The sequence below is a fragment of the Lactuca serriola genome, chromosome 8 (genome assembly GCF_051521515.1).
Source record: "Lactuca serriola cultivar US96UC23 chromosome 8, Lser_US96UC23_V15, whole genome shotgun sequence".
In the NCBI taxonomy this organism is placed as follows: domain Eukaryota; kingdom Viridiplantae; phylum Streptophyta; class Magnoliopsida; order Asterales; family Asteraceae; genus Lactuca; species Lactuca serriola.
Genome location: NC_136415.1, coordinates 322,853,742 through 322,863,045, shown reverse-complemented (window position 1 = coordinate 322,863,045; position 9,304 = coordinate 322,853,742).

Genomic DNA, 9,304 nt, shown 5'->3' with positions numbered 1-9,304 from the left:
TGAAATCCAAGGACCAAACCTATGTCAAACACTAAAAATTCGGATCTTTGCAAGTTTTAAAGGTTCAAACACCTTATGAATTCAATTATTTCTTTTAAAAACATCACTATAACAAACATATGTCCATGCATGGTCTTCAAACCGTGATGCATGTGATGAACACCAAGCTAATGAGCTTGATGATCAAAGTACATTGTTATAGTGCATGTAAACGATTTTGTCTATAAAAATATCTAAAATTTCTTTTCTGTTCAAACCAAAATTGTTCCAGATTCCCATTAAGTAAATACGAACATCTGGAAAAATTTCAAGAGCTTTTGTCATTTCTTTGATTTATTAAAATTATTGCAAGAAAACAAGGGAATAAATCACATAAAAAACTTTCAGAGGACTATAAATCCGGAATAAATTCATGGATGACCCCACTGGTGAATAACGACCCTTCATTAAATTTCATCGATTTTTGTTGCTGTTTGGTATGATTTCCGATTTTATTTTTGTTTGGGTATAATAAATCACAAAACCACTTTAGAAAGTGTGAAAATTTTATCCAACAATTTTCGCAGCCCTTACCTGTGGTGGGTGACTCAGAAAAATAAATGTAGAATTTTTTATCATGCCTTACAGTTTTTCCCGATTTTTAGTAATTCTAATGGCCTAAAAATAGTAAAAATAGTTCTGACTATCCAAAACTCATGAAAATTTACCAGAACATCATGTTATACAGTAGAAGCTTACATACAAATTGTTATGATTTTTATCTACTGTAAACTATTTTTCTCCTATTTTCTAAAGTTAAATACACTTAAATACACATAAATACCAAAAACCGGATTATACAATATGAAAACCACTTTTGGTATTTTTCCCAGATTAATTACCCTGTAAATGATGTTACAAAAAGTTTTGGTAATTTATCTTAACTGTTTAATATTTATCCTTCAATTAATGATTATTTAAAGGAATAAAACAAGGAAAAATAGAAATACCCACTGAAAAATATCTTTTATATGTTTCCCATCCTAGTGATGTATAATAACAGTTAAATAAAAAGTTTGGGTAATTTTGGAAACTGTTTTCTATTTATTTCAATTTTTATTAGAATAAATGCTCAAAAATCATAAAATATAATTAAACAGCTTGGAAATCCAGTTTTACATTTTTCCCACCTTAGTATTATGTAATAACAGTTTAATAAAAAGTTTGAGAATTTTTATCCTTTGAATGTTATTTTTCGTGAATTTATGTTGTTATGAAGACTTAAAAAAAATTGAAAAATAGTTAACCATATCAAAAATTCAAGGAAAATTTTCTTGAAAACATTTATTGTATTTTCAATGAAAATAAAAGGTTTGGCAATTTTTGGAAATTGTTTGATAATATTTTACATTTTTAGGAATATAAAACACCTTTAAATGTGTAGAAATACTTTTAATTTATATTACTAAATCTGGAAAATTAATATTCCAAGGTTGTAATTAATCGCTCGACTTGTAGAATTTCATTATTTCAGAAAAAGTGTAACCTATTAATATAAAATCCAATACTAAAACATAAATTGGCATTTCACTATATGTAGAGTTTAGTATATTAGCATTAGATTTCGACATGGAAACTCACTAGTGTGTGTTTGACGTCGTAGGATCCCGGTAGTAAGACGTTGGTGCTTCCCGAGGCACTACTTGTACCTACACGAAACATTGTGAGTATTCACGCACTCCCCTATTTTCAGTTTTTATGTTTTAGGGTGGAAAAGCATGTCCAGAAAAACTACTGTTTGCATGTTGTATTTAAATTGATTATTATCAAACATGATTGCTATTGTATTGCTATGTCTCTTTTTGTATGTCTATAAAACACGGAACATGAAAACTTATCGTACTAAGGCCCTTCCCTTATCTCTAACCGTTAACTCTTTGAGTCAATGGTCATTATGGATAGCGCTATTAGGAATTGACAACTCCTCACTCGCCCTATTGCTGGAGTGCATGATACCATATTCATCTATGGAACGATAAGCATAGATCTCGATAGGGCTTCAGTCATAGGTTTGGTTGAGACTCATTGTTTGCTCATATACATACAAACTCGTTTCTCGTTATAGCAATAAACTTGTATTCATTAATAGCAATCAACTTTGTTTATCATTAAAGCAATGTACTTGTATTTACGAAAAGCCTTATTTCAAGCTCGATTTTATAAACTTGTGAAGTCACCAACTATTTTCATAGTTGACGCTCGTTTTACATGCTTTTTCAGGAAATAATTAGTAAGTGGATGTAAAGATTCATCATCATAGAGCATGCTGCATCGTGTTGAAGCTACTATGAAGTTATATTTTGAACAATGTTGTTTTGGAAAACTTGTACTTTGTTTCTTTTTAAGCTATGGGTTGTAAACTTTTAAATACTGCTATGGTGATGTATCTTTATCTTTTGCAATGAAACCATTATCGCTGTCATATCTTGCGTTTCCGCTTTAGCGGGGTGTGACACACAACCAGCGCCAATGCGATCCAAGACCGCTGACTCTAGGGTTGGAGGTCAGAGCAGCCACACTTGTGAGAAGTGCAGGAAGGGCCATACCAGAGTATGCAAGTCTGGTGGAGCATGCCACAAGTGCATAAGGGAGGGCACTATGCGAGTGATTATTGCCAATTGGCCCCGGTTAAGGACATGAGGATTTGTTAGTACTTCCATCAGGTTGGTTACATTAAGGCCAACTGTCCCCATCTTGCTACATTGAGGACTACTGTCACGGGTCAAGGTAAAGCAGAGCTTCCGAGGGCTCAGGTACGTGCCGTCCAGCTTATGGCAGAGGAGGTCAGGATAGCGCCAGATGCGGCTGCGGGTACGTTTCCATCTTTTATCTTATTGTTTATGATTATATTGTGAATTTTCCCCCATTTTCTACATGACACATTAGAACATAGGAGGGTCAAAGGAGTTTAGCATCGAGGGGTTATAGATAGTTAATATCCAGGGGTGTTGAAGAATAGGAAGTTAGGATATAAGACAACCATTCCAGGCTAGTAGTTGTGAATCAGAAATGCAGAAGTGTTCAGCTGGGATTCGGGTTTCGTTTGAAGTTCGGTTGCACTAGGTCGGAAGGGTTGTTCTATGACGATTGTTCACTCCAGGGTTAATCGGTCCACAACTGAGGATGATGATACCTAATAGGGACGGTTGAGTTGTGTTTTGGTTTTGCCACTAGTAGGTAGTGGTTAGTGTCCCAAGTGGGGGAGAATTGGAAATTCTCAGCTGGAGCATCAGTCATGGAGGGTTATATTAGCTGCCAGGGTTTGGCAGTGAATTCAGCACGAGTGTGTAGGTTATGTAGCGTATGTGGTAGATACACAGGTCAGGAATCAGACCATGGTTTTTCGAATGGATGGATGATCGACATTAGGCCTAGGGTTAGGCTGGAATTATAGTCCATAAAATGGATCAGGAGTTCAAAGCCTCAGGTGGGTAAGAACAGGTTGCATAGGAAATAACACCAGGAGGGATGGTCCAGGGTGATGCTCAACGGTTTAGAGCGGTCCATATAGACTGAAGGACGGTGGGGTGTACCAGTCAGGTCGAAGGCTCAGAGAGTGGTCTAGATAGACTGAAGGCCTGGCAAGGCGGTCCGGTCATGCTGAAGACTCTGTATGTGTTTGCGAATCTATGTTTGGGTGTTGAGTATGTTGCTATGCTATAGAAATCAGTGGGTCTATCCCCAAATTTTGAACATGCTGATGGAGTAGGCTGAAGACTTCGGTGTATTTTTGGTTTGACCGAAAGTTGTTATTAGAGGTCGGATGGGGTATAGGGGATCTTGGTGATCCCACCAATTTGGAGTGTCGCAAACGATTAATCTTTTGGATCGGGTAATACTCTAATTGGGGGACTGGGAGTAGATAAGAATGGGTATTCTTCAGCTTTAGGAAGGCTTGGGATTAGAATGTCTTGTCATTCAGGTTCTGGGAATTGACATTATATTTGGATAGGGTTGAGGCGGTCCTGCTCTATGCAGTAGGCCAAGATACCCGGTGCGGGCCAACTGAAAGTCGTAGGAACGGAGGCTCAAGAGGAGTGGTGGGGTTGGGGCGGTAGGCCAATAAACCCTGAGAATGACTGGACCCGATGGTTGAATTGATTCGACATGTTGGTATTCCAATCTAGGGTATTCAATCCCGAGGATGACTGGACCCTATGATCAATTCGACTTGGCATATTGGTATTCCTGCCCGAAGGGTGGTATGACCTAGATATGAGTGACATACTGGTTGGTCGGTAGTCGTAGGTATGTTGTTGGTGGTAATCTCCTGCGGGATTCTATTCTATAGAAGTGGTGGATGACAAGGAACAGCATGGTAGATTATTGTCATTGTTATGTGGATATCTTATCCTGATGGTCTATTAGATGGCATGTTGTGCTTGATCGAGCTGAGGTAGTCCTGCTCTATACAGTAGGCCAAGATATCTTGTTCGGGCCGACGGTATGATGTAGGCATAGGGATTCAGTAGAAGTGTAGGTTTGGGGAAGGAGGTTAGCGCACCAGGACGGTCTGGATGGATCGAGGGTTTGGAAAGGCGTCCCAGTCAGGTCAAACGCTCAGCAAGCAGTTCGGGAAGACTCTAGGCCCCGAGTGAGCAGTCCAGTCATACCGAAGGCTTGGTGTCAGATGGTTTGTTAATCTATGAAGGCGCATTTATGGATGAGGAGGCGGTTGTATCACTAGGTCATGTATAGGTTGGAGAGCACTTGAACTGTGTAAGGAGACCAACGGCAACATCGGGAGGAATTTAAGTTGACTGGGAAGCCGGAGGCTTCAATGTGAGGGCATTATTCGAAGCTATGCATTGCAGCAGGCTTCGAGGACGAAGCCTAGTTTAAGTGGGGGAGACTTGTAACATCTCGATTTCCCGATATCAATTTAAAGCTCTAAGAGTCATGTTTCAAAGGCGACTCAACGAGTTGATAGGCCAACTCGTCGAGTCGTGACCAAATCAGCCGCATGGATTTTGGACCCTACTCGACGAGTTGGAGGACTCGACTCGATGAGTAGGTGCTAGAAAGTGAAAACCCTAATTTTAGGGTTTTCACCCTATTTAAAGGTCCTTAACTTTCCTCCTCAGCCTCCCTTGTCACCTTCATGTCCAGAGATACCCTAATAGCTTACTAGTCTCTATTCTTGAGTGTGTGAGACCAAAAGAGAGTGTATTGGTGCATTTCTTAAGGAGTTAAGATCTTGGAACAAGGAAGAGCTTTTATATCCAGCCTTTCCAGTGTTGTGACAACAAGATTGAGGTACAAAAGCTACCACCTTTACATTTCATTTCTTAGATCTCCCTTTTTGGTATAAGAATTGACATTTCTAGGGCATGATGGGGTCAGATTTGAGCTTGTCACAAGCGCATAGTTTCAGATCTTTACTTCCCAAGGTGTTATGGACATAGATCCTCAAGCTTTATGAAGCCCTAGCGCTTCTTCATGTTCAAAACCTTTTCCTAATGCTAGTTATGAGTGTCTTAGCTTCATAGAACCGTGCATGCACATAAAGTTTGCAACTTTACGTGATAACAACACCCTAGGAGCATAAATCTACTATTTAGAGCTTTGAACCAGCTTAAATTCGTTTGAATGAATGATGGACCGAATGAGACTCGACGAGTGGCATGGTTGACTTGATGAGTCGGTTGAAGATTGCCCTTATTGGTTTGCATGGACTCGGCGAGTCTGTAAGAAGACTCGACGAGTCAGTTAGGGTTCTTCCCAACATTAAGACATGCGTAGACTCGACTAGTTGATGGGGAAACTCGGCGAGTTGACTCAGGGATTTCATGGTTTTCTGAGTTTTGGAGGAACTCGACGAGTCAGTAGTTGGACTCGACGAGTTGGGTCAACATGGACTGTTGACCTTGGTTGTTGACTTGGAATTTGACCAGGGATAACCATGTTTGACTTTTGAGGGTATTTGGTAAATGGGTATTTATGAAATTGGATCATTGGTGGTTATAAGTGTTGGAGTTTGGGGTAATGTTTCTGGAGCGTGATTTTGTGGTTCAGTTCGGCATTGCAAGGTGAGTTATCCTCACTATACCAACAGGGTCTAAGGCACCAAGGCCGACCCTTTATCTGATTTGTGTTCAGTTATTTTCTTGAAATGTTTATTGGTCTGCTAGATCTGCATCCTGGTAGTTAGGATGGTATTACATTTAGTGACCTGGTTTAGGTCGATATCCTGGTATCTGGGATCATGTGATGTTAGTGACCGGTTAGGTCGGTATATTGGTAAGGATGGATGTTGTGTTAGTAATTTGTTAGTTCAGTCTGAATATCTATTATATTTATGCTAGTGTATTATATTTATGTGCACATGCTTGATTAGTATGGGGTTGGGTTGAGGCGGGTCCTGCTTCGTGCAGTATGCCAACATACTCAGGGCGGACCGGATAGACTGCAGGCCCGAGAGGGCACATAGTCAGGCCGAAGGCCCAACGAGCGGTCCGGATAGGCTGAAGGCCCCGAGGGGGCTGTCCAAACGTGCCGAGGCTCGGAGAGTGGGCCAGATAGACTGAAGGCCCGGTGCGGGCAGTCCATTTGTACTATAGACTCAGAGAGTGGACCAGGTGGACTGAAGACCCGGGGCAGGCGGACCAGTCACATTGTAGACTTTAGCTACATGGTTGTTCAATGTTTGTTATATGATATGATTATGGATTATATGAGAACGGTATTTCAGGGGTAACTCACTAGGCCTTCGAGCTTACGTTTATCGAATTTTGTTTCAGACACAACGGATAACCGCGAGAAGGCGAAGGCGTGACCGTAGACTTGCTCATAAATTGTTTTGGATTTTTTGGGATACTCATATATGAAACTATTTTGGAAACCTATTTTTAATAACTATTGGCATTTGAAATGTTTTTAAAATTTTAATTTGGTTTGAAATTTATGGGTGAGACAATGTGTGTGGTTAACCGACACATTGATTAGGTGATAAATGTCTTCAAGAATACCAAGCTAATTTGCATGGTTATTCACACCTTGTTTGTGATCATCGGCCTCCCAATCACAAACTTGAAGGGCATAATCGAGATTAAACATGTCATTGAAAAAGTTCAATGAATCTCAAAGAATCGAGGAATTTCAATTCATTTAAAAATTAATACTCCTTATCATTTTTCATGGTGGAAATTGGTAAATCCTCATTTACTTACCTTCAAATATTTTACAATTGGATTATGGCATCCCTCTTTCGAATTGTAGAATATTGTGTTGGGTCCTAGGCTTAATATTTCATGTTGGGTGTTATATTAAGCACTTAAATCAACTAACTTGAATTTTTCCTTTGTAGATGTCTAGATCAGACAACTATGGTCTGCCTTATCCTACTAGAAAAGGCTTTCCACATGAAGATGATATTCCACAATATCATACTCCACTTCTTTCCACCTCCTCCAATAATTCTCCCTGACCTACAAGTTCATAGACTTGAAAATTTCAAGGTCACTCAAGCCCTATTGGCTAGTAAACACCAAGATGGAGGGTATGTGTTTGCACATGTCTTGGAGATGAAGTCACACATTGACAGGCTGTGAATGTTAGGATTCGTCTCGAGGAAGTTGGTTTTTGACTAGGTTCTTAAAGTACTTCTTGAGTCATATGGTGAGTTCATTAATGATTACTATATTACAGACCGCGACATGTCCCTTATTGATCTTACATATTTGCTAATTGTTGCTGAATCAACAATGATTTGTCGCATTGGTAATGCAAATTTGATTGGAAGATCTACTTCCCAAACTTCCATGGACATTAACAATGGAAACATTAGAAGTCCAGAAAAGATTTATCTTTCCAAGGCACAGGGAGAGGCTAAGTCTGAGATTGTCCCATGTACCATTCCAAAACAATCTGTTTCTTTTTATTGCCAAGAGAAGGGGCATTGGTTGCGAAGCTGCCGCATCTACCTGAAGGACCACAAGGATGGTAAAGTCGAAATGTATGACTCTACTTCAGGTAAGTCAACTATCTAACTCTATTAAGTTCCTACTTACAGATTCTTAATACATGATGTGATAAGATTGCATTTTGATGTTTTGTAGGATCAAAGAAGAAAAAGGAAGCTTAAAGAAAGAACAGGTTGAGTCTGATCACGAAGAGATGGATTTTGATCGCATGGTTCGATGATCGGATCTTTGAGCTGCTGCTTAGGAGTAATGATAAATTTCTTAGAAATATGTAGCAACATAGTTTTCATATGTATTTGCATCGTAAGGACAAGTTTTTCCGCATTTTTATAAATAAATAAAATTTTGAATTTTATCTTTTGTTTTATATTTCCTTGGAATGACATTTGTGAAAATTGGTGTTTATATATTGTTAGCAATATTGAAAATGGATTTGATTCTTTCGTTTGTTGTAGTGCCATAATTTACCAAATAAGGAAAGGTTCTCATCATCCAAGTTTCAATTGGATAGAAACTTGGAATCATGCAACTTGTATTGTATCATGAATGAGAACCTTCGTCTTTGAGAAATTAAGACTAATTACTTGTTCACATGTATATGTGAGTCAAGTAAAGGACTAGGGGATCGTGTACACTTGGTTGTGCGTTGGTCAAGTCCACCACAAAGAACGATGAGACTATTTGTCATGATTTACTAACGTTTGGTAAATATGGTTATGCTTACAATATTAAGTATAATTCTGAATCATTGGAAAAGTTTCAATGTATAGCAAATCGAATAATAAGAATCAATTAGGCAGAAAGATAAATTTTTTTCCAATCTGAAAGGAAAGGAGAGTAATTTAGTATCGTGTTTTATGATCATCCTTATGATTATGGAACCACGTCACAATTGATCCTATAAGGATATCTTAGTGCATTTGTATGGTTGAGAAGAGGAATCGTAAATTGTTGAAATGGTTAAATCAAAAGGTGAATCATACTTCGTTCCAAAATAAAGTCTTAGAGTTATACTCCAAGATTACACATTGGTGACATAATCTTAAGAAAGGTTTATAACACTTATCAAATGTAGAGTAAAATGTTTCTTACTCTTGTACATTTGAAATTGGTAAAGTTGTGATGTCTTGGATAAGACAAAGACCAACTAAGGCCAATTGAGTATAGTGTTTATCTTAATGAGAATCCACACTAACTCTTGAATATTTGTTTGTTAAGGAATTTTTCTTGAGAAAGAAAATATTATATGTCTAGAGGTTAGTGGGAGACTTAAGTATCTTGTAAAGTTTCAAAAATTAATCAAGAGTAAACCTATTTTTTAACACTGGCACGTGACTTGAGGT